Here is a 10,849-nt window from a genome sequence, read left to right as displayed (position 1 = left end):
ATTTGAGACCTTACACGAGGTGGTCTGTAGCCCTACTTCCTAGACTGAGGCATTATATTGAAAATCACGCCGGGCGCGTGGCTCGCCGTGATCGTATAGTGGTTAGTACTCTGCGTTGTGGCCGCAGCAACCTCGGTTCGAATCCGAGTCACGGCACGTCGTTCTTCTTAGGGGCTCCCGTGGGGGAGGGCCCAGGAGCGGCAGGACCCCTGCCTGAGACACCACCAGAACCTGAAGGAAACAGACCGGATAAACAGTTCTCTGCACCCAAATCCCGTGGGAGGGAGAGCTGAACTTTCAGAGAGGCAGACAAGCCTGGGAAACCAGAAGAGACTGCTCTCTGCACACACATCTCGGACGCCAGAGGAAAGAGCCAAAGACCATCTGGAACCCTGGTGCACTGAAGCTCCCGGAAGGGGCGGCACAGGTCTTCCTGGTTGCTGCCGCTGCAGAGAGCCCCTGGGCAGCACCCCACGAGCGAACTTGAGCCCCGGGACCACAGGTAAGACCAATTTTTCTGCTGCAAGAAAGCTGCCTGGTGAACTCAAGACACAGGCCCACAGGAACAGCTGAAGACCTGTGGAGAGGAAAAACTACACGCCCGAAAGCAGAACACTCTGTCCCCATAACTGACTGAAAGAGAGGAAAACAGGTCTACAGCACTCCTGACACACAGGCTTATAGGACAGTCTAGCCACTGTCAGAAATAGCAGAACAAAGTAACAATAGAGATAATCTGATGGCGAGAGGCAAGCGTAGGAACCCAAGCAACAGAAACCAAGACTACATGGCACCATCGGAGCCCAATTCTCCCACCAAAACAAACATGGAATATCCAAACACACCAGAAAAGCAAGATCTAGTTTCAAAATCATTTTTGATCATGATGCTGGAGGACTTCAAGAAAGACGTGAAGAACTCCCTTAGAGAACAAGTAGAAGCCTACAGAGAGGAATCGCAAAAATGCCTGAAAGAATCGCAAAAATCCCTGAAAGAATTCCAGGAAAACATAAATAAACAAGTAGAAGCCCATAGAGAGGAGACACAAAAATCCCTGAAAGAATTCCAGGAAAACACAATCAAACAGTTGAAGGAATTAAAAATGGAAATAGAAGCAATCAAGAAAGAACACATGGACAACCCTGGATATAGAAAACCAAAAGAAGAGACAAGGAGCTGTAGATACAAGCTTCAACAACGGAATACAAGAGATGGAAGAGAGAATCTCAGGAGCAGAAGATTCCATAGAAATTATTGACTCAAATGTCAAAGATAATGTAAAGCGGAAAAAGCTACTGGTCCAAAACATACAGGAAATCCAGGACTCAATGAGAAGATCAAACCTAAGGATAATAGGTATAGAAGAGAGTGAAGACTCCCAGCTCAAAGGACCAGTAAATATCTTCAACAAAATCATAGAAGAAAACTTCCCTAACCTAAAAAAAGAGATACCCATAGACATACAAGAAGCCTACAGAACTCCAAATAGATTGGACCAGAAAAGAAACACCTCCCGTCACATAATTGTCAAACACCAAACGCACAAAATAAAGAAAGAATATTAAAAGCAGTAAGGGAAAAAGGTCAAGTAACATATAAAGGGAGACCTATCAGAATCACACCAGACTTCTCGCCAGAAACTATGAAGGCCAGAAGATGCTGGACTGATGTCATACAGACCCTAAGAGAACACAAATGCCAGCCCAGGTTACTGTATCCAGCAAAACTCTCAATTAACATTGATGGAGAAACCAAGATATTCCATGACAAAACCAAATTTACACAATATCTTTCTACAAATCCAGCACTACAAAGGATAATAAATGGTAAAGCCCAACATAAGGAGGCAAGCTATACCCTAGAAGAAGCAAGAAACTAATCTTCTTGGCAACAAAACAAAGAGAATGAAAGCACACAAACATAACCTCACATCCAAATATGAATATAACGGGAAGCAATAATCACTATTCCTTAATAACTCTCAATATCAATGGCCTCAACTCCCCAATAAAAAGACATAGATTAACAAACTGGATACGCAACGAGGACCCTGCATTCTGCTGCCTACAGGAAACACACCTCAGAGACAAAGACAGACACTACCTCAGAGTGAAAGGCTGGAAAACAACTTTCCAAGCAAATGGTCAGAAGAAGCAAGCTGGAGTAGCCATTCTAATATCAAATAAAATCAATTTCCAACTAAAAGTCATCAAAAAAGATAAAGAAGGACACTTCATATTCATCAAAGGAAAAATCCACCAAGATGAACTCTCAATCCTAAATATCTATGCCCCAAATACAAGGGCACCTACATACGTAAAAGAAACCTTACTAAAGCTCAAAACACACATTGCACCTCACACAAAAATAGTGGGAGATTTCAACACCCCACTCTCATCAATGGACAGATCATGGAAACAGAAATTAAACAGTGATGTCGACAGACTAAGAGAAGTCATGAGCCAAATGGACTTAACGGATATTTATAGAACATTCTATCCTAAAGCAAAAGGATATACCTTCTTCTCAGCTCCTCATGGTACTTTCTCCAAAATTGACCATATAATTGGTCAAAAAACGGGCCTCAACAGGTACAGAAAGATAGAAATAATCCCATGCGTGCTATCGGACCACCACGGCCTAAAACTGGAATTCAATAACAATAAGGGAAGAATGCCCACATATACGTGGAAATTGAACAATGCTCTACTCAATGATAACCTGGTCAAGGAAGAAATAAAGAAAGAAATTAAAAACTTTTTAGAATTTAATGAAAATGAAGATACAACATACCCAAACTTATGGGACACAATGAAAGCTGTGCTAAGAGGAAAACTCATAGCGCTGAGTGCCTGCAGAAAGAAACAGGAAAGAGCATATGTCAGCAGCTTGACAGCACACCTAAAAGCTCTAGAACAAAAAGAAGCAAATACACCCAGGAGGAGTAGAAGGCAGGAAATAATCAAACTCAGAGCTGAAATCAACCAAGTAGAAACAAAAAGGACCACAGAAAGAATCAACAGAACCAAAAGTTGGTTCTTTGAGAAAATCAACAAGATAGATAAACCCTTAGCCAGACTAATGAGAGGACACAGAGAGTGCGTCCAAATTAACAAAATCAGAAATGAAAAGGGAGACATAACAACAGATTCAGAGGAATTTCAAAAAATCATCAGATCTTACTATAAAAACCTATATTCAACAAAACTTGAAAATCTGCAGGAAATGGACAATTTCCTAGACAGATACCAGGTATCGAAGTTAAATCAGGAACAGATAAACCAGTTAAACAACCCCATAACTCCTAAAGAAATAGAAGCAGTCATTAAAGGTCTCCCAACCAAAAAGAGCCCAGGTCCAGATGGGTTTAGTGCAGAATTCTATCAAACCTTCATAGAAGACCTCATACCAATATTATCCAAACTCTTCCACAAAATTGAAACAGATGGAGCACTACCGAATTCCTTCTACGAAGCCACAATTACTCTTATACCTAAACCACACAAAGACACAACAAAGAAAGAGAACTTCAGACCAATTTCCCTTATGACTATCGACGCAAAAATACTCAATAAAATTCTGGCAAACCGAATCCAAGAGCACATCAAAACAATCATCCACCATGATCAAGTAGGCTTCATCCCAGGCATGCAGGGATGGTTTAATATAAGGAAAACCATCAACGTGATCCATTATATAAACAAACTGAAAGAACAGAACCACATGATCATTTCATTAGATGCTGAGAAAGCATTTGACAAAATTCAACACCCCTTCATGATAAAAGTCCTGGAAAGAATAGGAATTCAAGGCCCATACCTAAACATAATAAAAGCCATATACAGCAAACCAGTTGCTAACATTAAACTAAATGGAGAGAAACTTGAAGCAATCCCACTAAAATCAGGGACTAGACAAGGCTGCCCACTCTCTCCCTACTTATTCAATATAGTTCTTGAAGTTCTAGCCAGAGCAATCAGACAACAAAAGGAGATCAAGGGGATACAGATCAGAAAAGAAGAAGTCAAAATATCACTATTTGCAGATGACATGATAGTATATATAAGTGATCCCAAAAGTTCCACCAGAGAACTACTAAAGCTGATAAACAACTTCAGCAAAGTGGCTGGGTATAAAATTAACTCAAATAAATCAGTTGCCTTCCTCTATACCAAAGAGAAACAAGCCGAGAAAGAAATTAGAGAAACGACACCCTTCATAATAGACCCAAATAATATAAAGTACCTCGGTGTGACTTTAACCAAGCAAGTAAAAGATCTGTACAATAAGAACTTCAAGACACTGAGGAAAGAAATTGAAGAAGACCTCAGAAGATGGAAAGATCTCTCATGCTCATGGATTGGCAGGATTAATATAGTAAAAATGGCCATTTTACCAAAAGCAATCTACAGATTCAATGCAATCCCCATCAAAATACCAATCCAATTCTTCAAAGAGTTAGACAGAACAATTTGCAAATTCATCTGGAATAACAAAAAACCCAGGATAGCTAAAGCTATCCTCAACAATAAAAGGACTTCAGGGGGAATCACTATCCCTGAACTCAAGCAGTATTACAGAGCAATAGTGATAAAAACTGCATGGTATTGGTACAGAGACAGACAGATAGACCAATGGAATAGAATTGAAGACCCAGAAATGAACCCACACACCTATGGTCACTTGATTTTTGACAAAGGAGCCAAAACCATCCAATGGAAAAAAGATAGCATTTTCAGCAAATGGTGCTGGTTCAACTGGAAGGCAACATGTAGAAGAATGCAGATCGATCCATCCTTATCACCCTGTACAAAGCTTAAGTCCAAGTGGATCAAGGACCTCCACATCAAAGCAGACACACTCAAACTAATAGAAGAAAAACTAGGGAAGCATCTGGAACACATGGGCACTGGAAAAAATTTCCTGAACAAAACACCAATGGCTTATGCTCTAAGATCAAGAATCGACAAATGGGATCTCATAAAACTGCAAAGCTTCTGTAAGGCAAAGGACACGGTGGTTAGGACAAAACAGCAACCAACAGATTGGGAAAAGATCTTTACCAATCCTACAACAGATAGAGGCCTTATATCCAAAATATACAAAGAAGTCAAGAAGTTAGACCGCAGGGAAACAAATAACCCTATTAAAAAATGGGGTTCAGGGTTGGAGATTTGGCTCAGTGGTAGAGCACTTGCCTAGCAAGCGCAAGGCCCTGGGTTCGGTCCCCAGCTCCGAAAAAAGGAAAAAAAATGGGGTTCAGAGCTAAACAAAGAATTCACAGCTGAGGAATGCCGAATGGCTGAGAAACACCTAAAGAAATGTTCAACATCTTTAGTCATAAGGGAAATGCAAATCAAAACAACCCTGAGATTTCACCTCACACCAGTGAGAATGGCTAAGATCAAAAACTCAGGTGACAGCAGATGCTGGCGAGGTTGTGGAGAAAGAGGAACACTCCTCCATTGTTGGTGGGATTGCAGACTGGTAAAACCATTCTGGAAATCAGTCTGGAGGTTCCTCATAAAATTGGCATTGAACTGCCTGAGGATCCAGCTATACCTCTCTTGGGCATATAACCAAAAGATGCCTCAACATATAAAAGAGACACGTGCTCCATTATGTTCATCGCAGCCTTATTTATAATAGCCAGAAAATGGAAAGAACCCAGATGCCCTTCAACAGAGGAATGGATACAGAAAATGTGGTACATCTACACAATGGAATATTACTCAGCTATCAAAAACAACGAGTTTATGAAATTCGTAGGCAAATGTTTGGAACTGGAAAATATCATCCTGAGTGAGCTAACCCAATCACAGAAAGACATACATGGTATGCACTCATTGATAAGTGGCTTTTTGCCCAAATGCTTGAATTACCCTAGATGCCTAGAACAAACGAAACTCAAGACGGATGATCAAAATGTGAATGCTTCACTCCTTCTTTAAATGAGGAAAAAGAATACCCTTGGCAGGGAAGGGAGAGGCAAAGATTAAAACAGAGACTGAAGGAACACCCATCCGGAGCCTGCCCCACATGTGGCCCATACATATACAGCCACCCAATTAGACAAGATGGATGAAGCAAAGAAGTGCAGACCGACAGGAGCCGGATGTAGATCGCTCCTGAGAGACACAGCCAGAATACAGCAAATACAGAGGCGAATGCCAGCAGCAAACCACTGAACTGAGAATAGGTCCCCCGTTGAAGGAATCAGAGAAAGAACTGGAAGAGCTTGAAGGGGCTGGAGACCCCAAAAGTACAACAATGTCAAGCAACCAGAGCTTCCAGGGACTAAGCCACTACCTAAAGACTATACATGGACTGACCCTGGACTCTGACCCCATAGGTAGCAATGAATATCCTAGTAAGAGCACCAGTGGAAGGGGAAGCCCTGGGTCCTGCTAAGACTGAACCCCCAGTGAACTAGACTATGGGGGGAGGGGCGGCAATGGGGGGAGGGTTGGGAGGGGAACACCCATAAGGAAGGGGAGGGGGGAGGGGGATGTTTGCCCGGAAACCGGAAAAAGGAATAACACTTGAAATGTATATAAGAAATACTCAAGTTAATAAAAAAAAAAAAAAGAAAATCACTGGCTCCTCAACATTTGCTACCTGGATCTCCTGAAACATCCTATGTAAGGTGGATTTCATCACTAGGAAAATGATCCTCTAAAAACTCCTAGGTAATCTTTTCAAGGAAGTGATGTTAGTTTTTAAAGATGGTCATGTTTGCATATGTGTGTGTGTGTGTGTGTGTGTGTGTGTGTGTGTGTGTGTGTGTGTGTGTCTGTGTGCACACATGCTCTCTTAAGTTGCTTTCATTGGGTCATTAATGTTTACTTACTTTTTTACTCCTGGTAAAATGATGTCTTCATAATGTGCTATTGATGTCTTTACTGTGTTATAGTCCTTTCATTCTTTTTACCTTAATGTTTTATTCACCCTGCCTGTTAATAGCACCTGTCATACAGAATTTCTGAGGGCTATTCAAATGAAGGAATTCAATAGTAGTACAGTAGCAGTGATCTATAACATACTTTGCTTTTGGTGATTATGTAGCTTTAAATTTCATTATTATACTCTTAACTTTCTAATTTCTTCTTTACTTGAGAAACCGTTTTGATTTTAATGACTTCTGTTATCTTCCTTTCTCTTTCTATGCCTTTTGAAAACTACATCTATGTATCTGTGGCTTCTCCTGTACCTTTCTCCTCCTGTTTCACCTACTTTCAAATCTGAGCTAGCAGTGGTAGCAAAATGTAAATGACTTTTGAGCCACCATTTACCTTGCATTTCACAATAGAGTCTTAGTCCTAGACTGACTGACAGAGGCGTGTTCTTTCTGACACACACAGAATTCAGCTTTAATCAGTTTCAATGGAAAACCAAGTATTCTCATTTCCTATTATGACTTCTCAATCTATACTGGGCTTTGTTAACCCTCAAGAGTCAACAGGAACTTGTTTTAAACACAGGAAGCACCCAGCTACAGCTTGTGATTTCTGAGTCCTTGTTCATTTTGTAGTCTATAAATATTAAATTTAAGAGCAAATATTTCTTATTAATTATGTTTATTCTTTCATAATTATACCCATGTAAAGATACACACACACACACACACACACACACATATATATATATACTTTTCTTATGCTTCGATCAAAGTGTGTACTTTACAATACGAAGTCATAGAACCATAAAAAATTCAACATGTTTTACCTAATGAAAGCTTAGGACTTGTTTTGGGATTGAAGCATAAAGAACCTAAAGTAAAATCATTTTGCTCTTTAAATCTTTGTACAAAAGGTAGTTTAAAAGTCACACTCAACCTTCCTCTACTTTGTATCAGATATCTATAATAAAAGAGGAAATTATAGTTAATAAGAATATACAAGAATTTTAAATATAGGCTTTTGAAGTTCTTAGAATCTTTCAAGAATATCTGTACTGGCCAAGAGCTAGTGCATTTTATCTTACAGATGCCTCTCATCAAGCCAAAACAGTAAGTGTTAGAGAGGGTTTAGAAAAAAGTATATACCAGCATATTAATGTATGACTGTTAATTGGTATAGCTCTTACAGAATGCACCAAGAAGCTGCCTTGAAGACTAAAACTAGAAGCATCCTGTTATCTAGAGGTCCTAACACCAAGTATATAGCAAAGCGGTGAAAGCACTGTCCCAAAAATTACCCACACTCCCATGTGCAATACAGCACTGTATAATAGCCCTTGAGAGATACAAGTGAGTATACAACTTTTAATGTATGCACACATGCACACATACATGTCACATATCATTATGAAAAATATTCAGCTATAAAAAAGGAAATTCTGTCATATACTACATGGGTTGGCCTGGATGACATTGTACTAGGTGAAAGTTGCTGAACCCAGACAAATACTACGTAATCTTACTTACACATGGAATCATAAAAGATGATCTCAACAACAGAAAAGAGAAAAGTTTTGATCTGAAGTTGGAAGTAATATGTACACACTTGACATTTGCTAAGAAGGTAGATCTTAAATATTATCAGCACACATGGTTACCATGTACCATGATGGATATGTTAGTTATTTCAGTTTGTGTGTGTGTCGTATGTTTTGAATGCATATGTATTTTATATAAGTTATGCTGAATAAAGCAAGTAGTAGTGACCACACGAAGTGCAGACAAGGGATAAGGGATGAGAATGAATGGATTACTTAATATTGCTGGTGGGACTCTATAATGGTACAACCAATCTGGGAAATGATTCACAGTTTACTAAAAACTGAGCAGACAATACTCATAGTAACTTTATTACTGCTACCATATAAGAATTTTTTTAGTAGCTTCACTAGTGGTAGACCAAACATTATGTAACCAAAGACTGACTCATTTAAAGACTGTAGTATATCCATACAATGAAATACCACCCAATACTCACAAAGACCAACCTACTGATAGAAACCAAAACTAATGTGACTGTATTTGTGGAAAGACATGAATAATACATTAGTGGTTGTAGAGTTTAAGGAGAGGGAGGATGGGAAGACCATGAGAGATACCATCAAAGAGCCAACCAAGGAGCACTGTGGTGACTGTATCAATGCCATTACAGTTGTGATATTATGATATAGTTTTGCATGATGCTACCATTATAAGAAACTGAGAAACATTTCTATTGGATGACACTGCATTATAAATTTGTAAAACTGAATGTTTTATGAACCTATCGTCGTCTCAAAATTAAAAATAAAACTTGGAAAAATTTCATTGTTATTGCACATATGTCAGGCTTTCCAGAAGGGAGAGAGATGGTCATCACCAGAGAAGACTGTTAAAAGTACAATAGCAATAGTATGTGTTGGATAATCTCTGTCAAGTCCTGTCAGGTAGAAGTCTCAGTTCTCAGAATCCCCTTGTGAACATATTCTTTTTCTATGAATGAAGAAACTAATTAAAGCACAGTAAGTCCAAGACTAAACAACAGATGAAACTAGGGACTCTCTGGTTGGGCAAAACCATTCCTCTACCAACAAGCTTTGCCGCATGGAAAACATGATTTTCCATATTGTACAAGTCTAATATTGGAAACAAGATTTAGGATCTATTTGGCTGAAATACTCTTCCACAGAAGTTCATTCTCCTGCATCCATTATCATTACCTTCTTTGCTCAACACTTTCTCCCTCTGGTTTCTCAAACTATTGAGAACACATACGTCCTCCTGCAGAAGGCAGAATTTGTTCCCTGGCAAATTCAGAGTTTTGTGAAAACCAAATAGAAGTAAAATCCAGAGAGAATCATGAGACCAAAAGTCTCCATTTGCTTAAATCACACTTTTGATTCCTTTTAGGTCTTTTAGCAGATGGACTTGGGTTTATTTGGGGGATCATTGAATTCTCAAAAGGATGGGTGCCATTGGGATAGAGCTACCCACAAGGACATAGCTTGCAGCAAAACAAATGTCTTACTTCCTAGGAACTGAAAATGTCAACAGGATAAGCTTAAAACATCAATCTGCTCTTTCACAGAAAGGATCAGAGAAAGTGTAAAGCGATCACAGATGCTCAGTTTGCAGAGCAGACATGGTGCAGTATGAAAGAAGAAAGAACACTCTAACAAGCCACCAAAATTCTTTCTTAATTCTTTCTTTCTCTCTTTCTTTCTTTCTTTCTTTCTTTCTTTCTTTCTTTCTTTCTTTCTTTCCTTCTTTCTTTCTTCCTTCCTTCCTTCCTTTCTTTCTTTCTTCAGGCTGATGCAGCAGGTTCTCTCTCTCTCTCTCTCTCTCTCTCTCTCTCTCTCTCTCTCTCCCTCTCTCTCCCTCTCTCTCTCTCTCTCTCTCCCTTAGTAGAAGATAAAAGCATGTTCTTTAAAGTAAAATGGAAGCTAAATTTGTGAAGATAGAAAAACAATACATTATTAATAGTAGGAATAACAAGCATGTCTGGAGTATTTGCCATGCAGAAAGTGGGTTGCATAACTTTACCTTATTTAATTCTCACAGTCGTCTGTGGGTACAGGAGAGAAACAGAGATGGTGGGGCCTAAACAAGGGTATTAGAAGAAGAAATAATAACATGTGTTGAGAAGTTGCCGTGTTATCAAGAGTGTGTTATACCCATCTTGTGGATATATTTTGGGTGATTGGGAATGATAGTAGATGTGAGTACAAAGGTTAAATTTCTTGAGTTATACTTGTTAGAATGGCTTTCTGAGTAACCATGTTGTCCTAGTCCAGGGTTTTTCATCTTTAGTCCTCGTGACATTTCTGATCAAATAAGTTTTTGTAGTAGAAAATTGTGTTTGTTACAAGGTTTTCTGTATCACTTTTGTATTTATTAAAATACTTATGGTAC

At 39.2% G+C, this 10,849-nt stretch overlaps 1 non-coding gene across 1 annotated transcript; it reads left to right on the top strand.

The window, feature by feature from the left end:
- Positions 1-84: 84 nt before the first annotated feature.
- On the top strand, positions 85-156 carry Trnah-gug11 (transfer RNA histidine (anticodon GUG) 11). Its single transcript has one exon. It is a non-coding gene; the product is annotated as a tRNA-His (tRNA).
- The last annotated feature ends 10,693 nt before the right edge of the window (positions 157-10,849 follow it).

Source organism: Rattus norvegicus, chromosome 19 (assembly GCF_021556685.1).
Source record: "Rattus norvegicus strain SHRSP/BbbUtx chromosome 19, alternate assembly SHRSP_T2T, whole genome shotgun sequence".
Lineage (NCBI taxonomy): Eukaryota > Metazoa > Chordata > Mammalia > Rodentia > Muridae > Rattus > Rattus norvegicus.
This window is presented reverse-complemented; position numbering and strand designations above follow the sequence as displayed.